Source organism: Tachypleus tridentatus, chromosome 8 (genome assembly GCF_004210375.1).
Source record: "Tachypleus tridentatus isolate NWPU-2018 chromosome 8, ASM421037v1, whole genome shotgun sequence".
Taxonomy (NCBI): Eukaryota; Metazoa; Arthropoda; class Merostomata; order Xiphosura; family Limulidae; genus Tachypleus; species Tachypleus tridentatus.
In genome coordinates, this window is record NC_134832.1 from 62,472,787 (window position 1) to 62,485,020 (window position 12,234).

General features: G+C 33.8%; 2 long non-coding RNA genes across 6 annotated transcripts in view; one reads left to right on the forward strand and one right to left on the reverse strand.

The window, feature by feature from the left end:
- LOC143222507 (uncharacterized) overlaps nucleotides 1-12,234 on the reverse strand; it is an 83,303-nt gene that overhangs the window by 60,766 nt on the left and 10,303 nt on the right. The gene's annotated exons all lie outside the window — the stretch shown is intronic.
- LOC143222505 (uncharacterized) overlaps nucleotides 1-12,234 on the forward strand; it is a 91,204-nt gene that overhangs the window by 29,330 nt on the left and 49,640 nt on the right. For 2 of the 5 annotated variants that reach the window (XR_013012278.1, XR_013012280.1), the window contains exon 2: nucleotides 4,496-5,223. This is a non-coding gene — a long non-coding RNA (uncharacterized LOC143222505). Of the gene's footprint in view, nucleotides 1-4,495; nucleotides 5,224-12,234 lie in introns of those variants that run through there. The other 3 variants (XR_013012277.1, XR_013012276.1, XR_013012279.1) reach the window with 2 other exon arrangements.

The window sequence follows — 12,234 nt, forward strand, 5'->3', positions numbered from 1 at the left end:
ATATATCTTAAAAATTAATCGCCCTAAGTCACATAAAGCATTATATGTGTTATTCGGGACAGTTTGGTGTTGGTACAAACTACGTCAGTTATTGTCACTGAATACTTCTTTTTATTATATGTGTTATTCGGGACAGTTTGGTGTTGGTACAAACTACGTCAGTTATTGTCACTGAATACTTCTTTTTATTATATGTGTTATTCGGGACAGTTTGGTGTTGATACAAACTACGTCAGTTATTGTCATTGAATACTTCTTTTTATTATATGTTTATTCGGGACAGTTTGTGTTGATACAAACTACGTCAGTTATTGTCACTGAATACTTCTTTTTTATTATATGTTTATTCGGGACAGTTTGGTGTTGATACAAACTACGTCAGTTATTGTCATTGAATACTTCTTTTTGTTATATGTGTTATTCGGGACAGTTTGGTGTTGATACAAACTACGTCAGTTATTGTCACTGAATACTTCTTTTCACTATATGTGTTATTCGGGACAGTTTGGTGTTGATACAAACTACGTCAGTTATTGTCACTGAATACTTCTTTTTGTTATATGTGTTATTCGGGACTGTTTGGTGTTGATACAAATTACGTCAGTTATTATCACTGAATACTTCTAATTATTCCCAATTATTTTTCTCCCCGGTGGAACAACGGTAAGTTTACGAATTGTTTATGATAAAATCTGGGGCTCGATTCCCCGCGGTGGACATAGCAGATAAGCCAATATGGCTTTGCCTTAAAACAACCATCTCATTTGGTATATTACCCTTATCTATAAATTGTCTCCCAGTGGCTCAGCGGTATGTCTGCGGACTTACAACGCTAAAACCGGGTTTTGATACCCGTGGTGGACAAAGCACAGATAGCCCATGTGTAGCTTTGTGCTTAATTCAAAACAACAACAATATCTCTAAATCAAATTACTACGAGTACAATCTGTAATCCTTATAATATTCTACAGAGCAATATACATTTTGCTGAAATTACCAGTCTTGATGGAAAAGAAACAGAGGAGATAGATAAGAAAGAGTCTGCATCTTGTACAGACTTTCCTAAACAAACCAGACTTTCTTCTAGTGAAATTCTGCTCTCCAGACAAGTAGTTTTTGATACTTAATTATTTTCCATAAAGTAATCATAATTACCGTATGTGTATCATTCATTGTTTGCGGCTGTCCCACATCAATGTAACTCGTTACAAGTAACGTAATAAAGGTCAGTTAGACACAGTATTAACTCTTGTCAACAGCTGTCCCGCGTCAATATAACTTGTTACAAGTAATCTAAGAAAGGTCTGTTAGGCACTACTTAAACCTTATCGACATCTATCCCACATCAACGTAACTTGTTAGAAATAATCCAATAAATGTCTGTCAGACACAACATTAACCCTTATCAACATCAATGTAACTTGTTAGAAATAATCCAATAAATGTCTGTCAGACACAACATTAACCCTTATCAACATCAATGTAAGTTGTTATAAATAATATAATAAAAGTCTGTCAGACACAACATTAACCCTTATCAACAGCAATGTAACTTGTTATAAATAATATAATAAAGGTCTGTCAGGCACAACATTAACCCTTATCAACATCAATGTAACTTGTTATAAATAATCTAATAAAGGTCTGTCAGATACAAGAGCTGCCAATAATTTTTCTTCCTCACCTTATTTACAAATGTTTTAAACAAGTATAATAAGATTAAAATGTTTCTAAAACAGAAAGTTAACTTATTATTTCTAGAACTATAATAATTAAGCTTGTAATTTCAAAAACAACCACAAGTAACTACTCTTTAATATTACATTTCGTTTTCTAATAACAGTAAACCTAAAAAGCGACACCTTTTAATATCCTCTATTGTTATCTTCATTTATTATTATTTTAAAATATTTTATCTTCTGAGTTGATTACATAAAAAATATTAACGAAAGTCGTTCGCTAGGTCCTTTCTAACTTCACGAGCAATGAGTTATGAAGTATATTTTTGTGTTGTTCGATTATTGCTCTTTTTATATAGAGAGAAAGAGAAAATATAGTAATTAATCTTGGGTATTTAAAAGTGTTGAGAAATTCAATTAACTGCTTAGAAATGTGTATTAAATTTAAGAAGAAAGTTTATGAAATCAAATGTGTATATTTCTTAAGTGCATCTGGAACTTGTATGTTTTCATTCCATTTATTTGTGTCTTAATGACAGTATTGGATTACATCTAATAAGTTACGTTGATGCGGAATGGCTAAACATAACTAATCCTAATAAACACAAGGGTAAATGTTGTGTTTAAAACTATAGCACATTAGTAGGAATGCTTAAAAGTGTTTATGGAAATACATTTTTAGTTATTCTGATGGTCTTTACTCTGAAACTGTTAATTTTTCTTGTGCTATAAATGTCGTCAGTGAAATTCTGTCCTTCAGTTTCTGAAAAATTATTTTATAATAATATATCAAGTAAAAATTATTTTCTGACAGCAAACATATACACAATTATGTCAAGTCTTCAAAATGTGGCATACAAAAAATTCATGAGTTTTGTGCCATGTCGTTACTTGTTAACATGCCATCGAGGATATTTAAACTACACTGAATATTTAACTACAATATTTCAAAATGAGTTCTACAAATTGTTCGTAAGTTTTGTATCATTTGATATGACATCAAGGATATTAAAATATAACATCCATAACCTATGTGCTATGTGATTAGATCAGTCGTCTTATAGATCTGTTCCAAGTTCACAGAAAAAGTTAAGTGTTCACGTGGTACGTGGTTTGCACTGTATAAATATGATAACATTATTAACACAAGTACCTTACTGGAAATGCCTTCTCAACAATTTTTACCCATAGTCACTTTCAACGTCATGAATTGTAAACAAATAGTGTGCTTAATAATAAACAGAGAATATTGTTATATTTTACTGAAATAACATCGAAGTCGAAAATAGATTCTTCTGGATGGTACGTGTCTGTAGAACAGTTTCACGTCTGTTCTTATTATCTGGTAAGAATACACAATTTTACCATTGTAATCTCCATAATTTTGTCATTCAATGAGCTTATTTTAAAACTGATTTTGTTTAAAATAGAACGTATAAGGAATGTAGAAGTAAAAAGTGTGTCATTAGAAAACTGTGACGTTCGCTTGTACACACCTAGAATTTTATTATTGTTAAAGTTTCACTCTGCATCCACTCCATCAAGTTATTTATATATGACGAACTAGCTTATTATCACGTATTTTTTTTTTTAAAAGGGTTAATAACAAATTTCATTTGGCTAATTGGTCAAAGTGTTTTAATATTTGTAATACTTTAGTATATCCAATAAAACTGGATTAAAGACTCGAAGATTATTTATGTTTAAAGTTCAGACCCATAATTTATTTTTACGTTCCTTGTTTATTGGTCATGTTTAACCGATTGTTTACAATGATTGCAATAATTAAGAATCGTTAGTGTGAAGTATGTCTGCAGGCGTTGGTGAAGCTGGCACCTTGTACATTGTATTATTTGTCGTTATGCAGTGCCTGTTACGAGTAATCATTTCCATTTTATTGTTCGTGTTCTAGTTCTGAATTAACATTTGAGCAGTTTCTAGGGTTAATGGACAGAGAATCGGTAAGATCGATAATTTCTACTGCTGAGGGCATGCTTTTAAACTTTTAGTCTGCTAGGTTTATATAAAGATGAATAGAAATGAATGACTTCCACTGGCTGTGTATAAAATTATTATGATCGAATAACTGAAGTAATCAGAGATATTTAACAACATGTGTAAAAACAAAATAGATATTTCAGTACGAACTTGATGTCACAAGGTTGTCTACAAATAATACATAAGGCAAACAAAGATATATGCAGTATCAGTTTCAAGTTTTAGGGTTATCTAAAAGTAATATATAAGAGAAAGACGTTCGTACTGACAAAGGTATATTCAGTATCAGTTCCAAGATACATACATGGAATTATACTATAATACAAACACATTTATAACAACATAAGCAATAAATCGAAAGCTAAAACATACAACTAAATGAAATAATGAACAAACTGTAGGCAGTAAAGCAAGAAATCAAAATATAAGGAATGCAGCCTCAAACTTTAAAAATTTCTGTTCATTAGACATATGGAGCAAAACTTAGAAAACCCTAGCTTAACAGTCACTATTAGATACGATCAGGTTATTAGGAGATAGTTTTAAATAATTGCAAATTTATTACTACGAAAGTTCTGGTGTTCTTTATCGGAGTTTTAGATATAATTGTCTAACAGGTAATGGTAAAGTAAAATTAGATTCATTACTAACATATGTTTTTGAGAAATCGTTAGGATTATATACATATATGAACATGATAAATTAATTATAGTTAATTAGTTTTTGTCCTAGCGCATTAATTTCATACTATTTTTTTATTATTAACTATGTTATTATCAAGTTTATTTTTTTGTTTAATTGTTTGTTTTTTTCTCTAGGGTAAAACCACGTTGTGTTATCTGCTATGTCCATAACGAGAATCGAACCATAGGGTCCACCGTTGTCAATCCTTGAATTAATGCTTTCCAACTGGATGATCATGAGAAATCCACCATAAGGTTTAACAATGAGTAAGAAATATTCTATAAGTCAATACTAACACGATTCACCCCTAAACTGTACAATTAAATCTCACTTCTTCACTTACCATAGTTTTCATGTTACACGTTTTGATCACGTTAATTCTATTTCAACAATTAAAGATTCTTCGTGACGTCAGATAGTTTCGCTTTCTGCGCATCACTTATGTTGAAGAAATTTGTCACTTTGTTGGAGAATGTGTGTGCGTTTTCTTATAGCAAAGCCACATCGGGCTATCTGCTGAGCCTACCGAGGGGAGTCGAACCGCTTATTTTTGCGTTTAAATCCGTCGACATACCGCTATGCTAGCGGATGGCTTGTTGGAGAAAGTCAAGTACGTTTTAAGTTCTAGGATAACAAATTTAAAAATGGGAATAATTCAGATGTAAAAGAAAAGTTATTTCCTTGTTATTACGATACCATATTCCTTAATCAGTGTTGGAAAAAATAAAGCATGTTTGGTGGTATAAAATGTCATGGTTGTTTTGTGTGAAACAAATACTTTAATAACATTGTTTTACTCAGACTCAAAAACTTTATATTATTAATCTCATTGATTCACATATACAAACCTTTGGCCCTTACTTTCTTTACTCTGGAACGTTCTGTCATTTTGTATAATTAATTGCATAAGGTCTTTAATTCAAAATCCTTACTGAATTAATAATGTTCTTGTAAACACTGAAATACTTCGAATGTTTATGACATCTCTTGAGTTTTGCTTTCAACATTCTTAATAATGTATTGTTTGTATTTATTTAAACGAGTAAGTGTCTAAAGAAGTTTAATACACGTGTAGAAGAAATCGTTAAAATATTTATATTTATTCCTGAATTATGAACATTTCTATTTCCTATAAATCATTACGAGAAACACTTTTTTAACTACTTCGGAATCGTCTAAAAACATTTAATTTTTTCTCCTTAATCACCAAGAGAAGTATGTTTATCTCCTCTTGAATCATCTGTAATAAAACTTTAATTTTATTATCTCAGAATAGTCAAGAAATATGTATTTCCTTCACGAATCATCAAGAACAAATCTATCCTAAATTACCAAGACATTATAATGTGGGGGTGTTTCACCAGCACCACCCGCTCTACCACCAGCCTGTCAACGCCCGAAAAACGGGAAACCATGGCAGGTGTTCAACGGGCGGTCAGCCCTCAACCACCAGATTACAGCCCTGTAATGGCCGCTGCGTCTTCAACTTGGGTGGTCTGCTCTGATCGCTGCCAATTTGTTGACCTATCATAACCTTAGCGCCATCTACCCGCTTATTTCCTGTGCGGTAGGGCTGTTAGTGCCGGGCCGAAACCAACTTCCGCGCGTGACGCAGACCGCGCAGAAAATCTAGATGCTTGGATAAAGGAATGTTTGATATAACTTGACAAGCTGGCAGTCATTATGAAGCTTAATGAATTGTCAGAGCGAATATAAGAAATAAAGGAAAACATTTGGTGTAAAAAATACCGGAAGTAAGTGTTTAGCATTGTAAACCTCAACTTATATTGCCACAGTTCCCTATATCGTGAAATATATATATATAACTAGCATAGTTATATATGTAACTCGAGACAAGCTTGTATCAGATAACACAACGAAAAGTGTGTATGAATTTTCTAACTTTAGTTAGAAACAAAGTAGTTAACAAGATAGAATAGAAGTTATCTAGAGAACAAAATTTCACGACATCTAACAAAATATTAATGTTTCGTTTACGAATGAAATATATACTTGTGTTTTATCGTCAGATGAATACGTAATCACTTGGTAGTTCTGAATTAACTCGGCGAAACGTCTCGTTTTTCTAATTCTTTCAAGTAAAATTAAAAATAAGCTTTTAAAAACATTATCGCTTGTTTTGTATGTAAATAAAACTTCGATTTAACTAGAAATTACCTCATGATTAATGTTTAAGCATAACGTGAGACAGAACACTTTCTTTTAATTATCCGTGTAGACTAGCAAGAAAAAGGACCACACCAGATGGACATTTGTTTTTATTGTTGTGAAATATTTTTAGAATGTTTTCATGCTATCGAGAAAACACAGAAATCAAATGGGAATTTTAGAACTTGTAGGACTAGACAATCATTTGGACAAACTATAAAATAGAACTTCGTACGTCACTACAATAATTTTAGCGAATAATACAATTTAGTTTTATTTGATCACACACGCGCGCGCGTTGTTGTTGTTTTTTTTTTATGAGAAACGCAATATATTGTATATTTAGAGAAAATAAAACACACGAAAGGATAAAACAATAGTGACTGTCTATATGTACTTATAACGAAAACGACGTGTTTGTAAAAGTGTTGAAGTGGTTTACCATACGTGATGACAGGACGAAGAGCTCAGAGACCTCACGCACTCTGCTCATCACGGACCACAAATAAATTCATTCCGTCACTCCAGAGATTTTTTAAAGCAATGATCGTTTGTTACCCTTGACAGCAGGGAATTTCGAACGTTGGAGGCTGGTCTCTCAAGGGTCAGCGTCGTCCACATTAGTGAACTCGCGTGGGCTTATTGCTGTGATTGAGATACTGGACGAGTTAGCCCTGAGTTCGCATCAAATGAATCGAAGTAAGGGTAAGCAGTATCATTAAAAGCGCATGCTAATGGCGCTGATCCGTTCTTTACTACAGATCTCGTGCTAGTTCAAGGTACTGCTTATTGAGGCGTGGTTAAAACTGTGAACAAAAATCCAAGGCACATGGGAAAAACAGATGGTTCACCAGGGGTGGGACCTTATATCTTGACATAATCATTCCTCTCTTAAATAGTGTCCTCTAATCATATACGTTTTCACGAAGGCCCAATCACGTCCAACGTTATATTAATATCTGCACCTCTTTTCTCGCTTTCGTTAATAGATTTTTTTTTTTTTTTACTACCTGATTTCCCAAGAATCTTGCTATGCGGGAACTCAGCATTTTATTTCTCACTCTACATCGCTTAATGAACTAATGAACTATATATTCACGCTTTCGTTTCCTCAAGTAATTACCATGTACTTAGCGTAGCGAGTTCGTCATACACTCTTCTGATGGGGTTATTTTTACCCAGTAGTCATTCATTAAAACCGTCCTCTGGTGGTTTTCAGATTCCTTAATAAATTATTGATCACGGCATGAGACGTTTTTTGTGCTTTTTTGTTGTTAAGCAACTAATCAACTTCAACAGAGTCATTTTAGAGAAATCTTCTGTACAACTCATAACTATAATAATACAAAAAAAGCCTTAAATAAATATATATATATATATATATATATATGAGAATACTTATGAAACTGCTTGTTCACAAAGATGGCAATTATCTCACACCACTTTCATAAATAACTTGTTAGAAAAGAGCACGTTTCAAAACACGCAACGATGAAAATCTGTCAGAACGTCGCAACATTTATGCATGTAGTCCAAGTGAAACATGTTTCATACACTGAGATCATAAAGCAAGAGACTGTCATTCATTTGCATTTTTCCCTCTTAGCTCTAGCACTTTAGAATTTTTCTCCTTTGAAAACATCTTCGGAATAACCTGCACAATGTTAATTAATCACTCAGCTTTATAAATCGTTTAGCGATTTGATTATATGTTATAATTCTATTCTGTATTAAACGTCAGTCTGAGTTTCGGTATCGTTGGCATGTTCAATCTCACCTGATGGTCCTGCATGGCCAGGTGGTTAGTGATTCGAGAGTAGCGGGTTGGAATCCCCGTCTCACCAAACATGCTCGCCCTTTCAGCCGTGGGGGCGTTATAATGTTCGATCAATCCCACTATTCTTTGGTAAAAGAGTAGCCTAAAAGTTGGCGGTGGGTGGTGATGACTAGCTGCTTTCTCTCTAGCTTTACACTGCTAAATTAGGGAGGGCTAGCGCAGATAGCTTTTATGTAGCTTTGCGCCTTAAAGATCAAACCAACCAACGAACTCATGTGATGAAAACGAGGCTGATTCACATTTTATTTTTACAGTAATTTAATAAATTGGTCATATTTTTGCGTAGAACGTTATCATTAACAGCCACATTAGTAAGTTCTTTATTACTAGTCCATCTGAAGTTCTTAAAAATAAAGTAACTTTTGACAAGTTCTACTAAAATGAAGTATTTTCTAGTAACAATACAACATTCCTCAGACCCTCTACACATACGAAGAGGATGTTTTTATTTACATTTTAGAGGCTTAAAACATAAAAACACTAATTACTTCCTTGAGTATCTTACAACGATGAAGAATCAAAGAGTTCGTGAGCTTAACGTTTTCTCTTCCATGTGCAGCTACTCAACGGTGACGGACCCCAGTTTAGAGTGATAAACTAGAGGAAAGACAGCTAGTTAATGGTAATGTGCCCAATTTTCAAGTGATAGAGAAAAGGCAGCTACTCAACGGTGACGGACATTAAGTTTGAAGTGCTTGCTTTTTGGAATTTCACGCAAAACTACACGAGGGCTACACGAGGGCTATCTGCGCTAGCCGCCCCTAATTTAGCAGTGTAAGACAAGAGAGAAGATAGCTAGTCATCACCACCCACCGCCAACTCTTGGGCTACTCTTTTACCAACGAATAGTGGAATAATGCGACCCTCAGATTACGAGTCGAACGCCAATTATTTTTTTTTGAACTGGTCAGAGAAGTAAGGACTAGAATTTTGAATTAAGTTGTAAAACAAGTATTGTGAAAATAAAATATGTTTTTATTAAATATCCATAACGTGCACCAGTGTTAAAAGAATATACTATAGCAATTCAAATAACGAAGTTTATTTTAAAAATATTTTATTAAGTATTTTAAAGCTGTACATATTTTTCACAAGAGGGCTCTGGTATGGGTCAAAGCAAGAGATTCACAGTAAATTTCATTTGGTAAAAAATATTATCGTCAACCTTATACAGAAATATAGACTTTTGCAAAGGAAATTACCTATATCCTGAGGGTCTGGAAAATTCTTGGACGTCAAAGAATTCTTTTTTACGTTTATATTTTTACTACTGACAATTCGAACCTTAACTTTACCTGACTTGTCAGAGACCGTTAGTTTAATTAATTAAATATGGCTTTCATTTCTAGAGTAAAAATTATTTGTTTGTTTTTAATTTCGCGCAAAACTACACGAGAGCTATCTGCGCTAGCCGTCCCTAATTTAGCAGTCTAAGACTAGAGGGAAGGCAGCTAGTCATCATCACCCACCGCCAATTCTTGGGCTACTCTTTTACTAACGAATAGTGGGATTGATCGAAACATTATAAAGCCTCCGCGGCTTAAAAGGCAAGCTTAGTTGGTGCGATGGGGATTCGAATCCGCGACCTACCGCTTACGAGTCGAGTGTCTTCACCATCTGGCCATTCCGGACCTCCAGCGTAAAACTGTAACATCTATGAGTTTTATCTCTATTGTTTTTTAGAACTCGTTTTTTGTGCATTGTGTTTTTAATTATGGAAAACTGGAATATGTTTCAGTCAATACCAAGAACGAACTTTCGTAGTTTTTTCTGATCATGTGTCAGAACTTACGGGATTATTTTTAATGAATCTTCAGATCGACATAAACGTAATGCTGGTAAGATGAAACAGCCTAGGTACTGAACATGCCAAAAAACACAGAATATCTGTCTGACACAGAAAAGCAAGAAGTTTGTAGAATTAGAGTACTGCGCGGTTTGTCGCAAATCCACAGAATGAAATTACAATATGCAATTAAAGGTTTAATTACCTTATATGGACTCTTGAAACAACTTGTTTACCACAATAAATCCCTAAGCTGTAAATAAGACGTAATAATAGTATTTCACTTACTGATGGATATTGGAGCTGTAACAATGTTTTCTTCATAATTGACTCATTTATCCAGCTTCTGTAATATTCTGCTGTAAAAGTTGAATTGATTGATGATGGAAATGAAGCTGAAGAGATGTTAAAACATAAAAATTGTTTTCTTCTAGTTTTATCTACAAGGATGGTTATACAAACGAAAGCAGAGCTATCTGTAGAATAGTGTAAAATATGTTTTTGATGATTGCACGTCGTGAATTAAAGATTAGCCAACGCTAACGTGTAGTTGTAGTAAATCACATGTGTTCAATCACTTCACTGAATGTGATTGCAGTTGGATTAATCGAAGCAGCTGTATAGGATACGAAACGACTTCAACTTTTTATCGCGATAAGAGAATTATTTCACGAACCAATTTGGAATCCTAACTATAACACATACACATATAGCAAGTGATTGCACAGAGAGTAGTAAAGGAGAGATTTGAATGAGACAAAAAGTGGCATCCTTATATATACATACGTGTACAGTCTTCACCCGTATTATTCTAAGTTTGTTGTGATAGGCCTAATGGGATGTTGATAATACGGGGCGATTCTAAATGATAGTTGTTAACTTTTCCCTTGCCGATATGTAAACTGTATATCAACAAAACATTCACGCGATCACATCAAGCGATAATAGGGTTTGTGCTACAAACACCAAGCGCCAAAAGTGTAACTGGATCATTATTCTTTATATACATATATCTGAACATTTTTTTACAACGAATTTGATTGGTTTTGTGTTGCATCCTATTATAGCTGATTCATTCGTTTTATATTCAGCGGAAAATTAGAATAGGTTTCGATTTTGGTTTGCAGTAAAACTCAAGGTCAAAGATCAACTATATAAACGTTGTAGAAATAAACACACACATACACACACATACACACACGACTTTTGTCTCAGTATATTTAAAACTAAAACTTTTATCATAGCCTATTAATGTTTTGTTAAATCAAATATTGATGAAATTTCAGAATGTAATTAAAGATAAAAATTTAAAATATCCTCCACTGGTAAAGCGGTATGTTTGTAAACTTGTACTACTAAAAACTAGGTTTCAATACCCGTGGTGGGCAGAGTACAGATAACCCTTTGTGTAGCTTTGGGCTTAGTAACAAGCAAAAACAAAATTATCAGCAGTTTAAGAAAAAAAAGGAGTATTCAGAATTCATTGGATCACGTAAGACTAAAACAAAAGCGTTTGTTGTTAAGCGCAAATTTATGCACTGTGCTATCTATTGTTTGTCCATTGCAGTAATAGAAACTCGATTTTTAGCATTACAAACCAACAGACTTTTTTACCAATTAGCCAGCGAGATGCAAAAAGAATTAAGCAATTACAGTAGAGTAAAATCGGATCAACTGAAATATTAAATTTGTGTACGATGTTACAGATAGTAAGGTCCAAGGCTCGAGACATGATATATCACTTAACACATTTCTCATTTTCAGCTGTGGAAATGTTGTAATAATACCAGTCAATAGAGCTAATTGGTAGAAATTAGTGTCATAGTGGATAAGGTCTGATATTTTTACTAACTTTCTATGAATGATAACTTTCTACTCTACCCTTCTGCGAGGGCCTGGCATGGCCTAGCGCGTTAAGGCGTGCGCTTCGTAATCTGAGGGTTGCGGGTTCGCGCCCGAGTCGCGCCAAACATGCTCGCCCTCCCAGCAGTGGGGGCGTTATAATGTGACGATCAATCCCACTATTCGTTGGTAAAAGAGTAGCCCCAGAGTTAGCGGTGGGTGGTGATGACTAGCTACCT